The sequence below is a fragment of the Halyomorpha halys genome, unplaced genomic scaffold (genome assembly GCF_000696795.3).
Source record: "Halyomorpha halys isolate HHAL.00 unplaced genomic scaffold, Hhal_1.1 Scaffold1292.1, whole genome shotgun sequence".
Taxonomy (NCBI): Eukaryota; Metazoa; Arthropoda; class Insecta; order Hemiptera; family Pentatomidae; genus Halyomorpha; species Halyomorpha halys.
Genome location: NW_027106413.1, coordinates 59,876 through 60,830, shown reverse-complemented (window position 1 = coordinate 60,830; position 955 = coordinate 59,876). Strand labels below are relative to the sequence as shown.

Sequence of the window (955 nt, the reverse complement as noted above, 5' to 3'; positions counted from 1 at the left end):
TTCACAGCTATATTTATTTTACAGCAGGTGCCGAATACGTTTTTATTATCACTGAATTACGTTTAATACCTTCAAGTCTCGTCCGCCAGAACTAATCTTTTCGCTTAGTAATTCCCAGTGAGTGTACACCTTCCATTTTTGCCACTACAAACTTTATCAACATTAACACAACAAAATATTTTGTTTAATTTAAATCGATCATAATCGTGTCTTTTTTTTTTTATCATGATGTATACTTAATCCTTCACTTATCATTTTAAAGCCTGAAATTGTTTTCCAAATCTAAATTTTTAAATTTTATTTTCATATATTCTATTCGAATGGCTATTATTTCCTCTTTAACACCTTATTTTCGACGAGGTAATCTTTTGTTTTATTTTCTAATCCAAATAGACCTGATTTTGTGGAAAGGTTTTTCAATTTTCCATTTAACTTACGATCTAAAATATCCTTAATTTTTTTAAGCATTGTGTTTTTATTAGGGATACCGTACATTTCATTATATCAGCCATCATAGAACTTTAACTCTTCCACTTGGTTTCTTGAAATATAGGTTTTAGCAATAATTTTCTTCTTAGAGAGTGAAAAACATGCATAATAATGTTCTTCAGTAATAATGGAATTCAATCTGTGAGCTATATATTTACGATGATCACTTGACAGCTGACTTATATACGTGTGTTTTTAATGATTAGCAGGATATGATAAATGCTTATAATTCATCTTAATGTATGCTTCAGTTTACTTTATATATATTATATACTAAAATTCATTTTCGATCACATACTTATTTTCAACATGACACATAAATTTTCTAGTTGCTGCTCCAACACGGTGCAGACATTAATGCAGAGACATCCATGGGGCGATCTGCACTCTTTTTGGCGTCTTCTTATAGACACCACGAAGCTGTATCTTTACTCCTCAGGGCTGGTGCGGATTTCTATTTTGGCAA

The 955-nt window shown here is 30.7% G+C and overlaps 1 non-coding gene across 1 annotated transcript in view; it reads left to right on the top strand.

Annotated features, from left to right (window-relative positions):
• The window catches only part of LOC106689186 (uncharacterized), a 7,061-nt gene extending 6,112 nt beyond the window's left edge, over positions 1–949 (top strand). Inside the window, exon 4 of the transcript XR_010842703.1 lies at positions 819–949. This is a non-coding gene — a transcript (uncharacterized protein). The remainder of the gene's footprint in view (positions 1–818) is intronic.
• Positions 950–955: the final 6 nt, after the last annotated feature.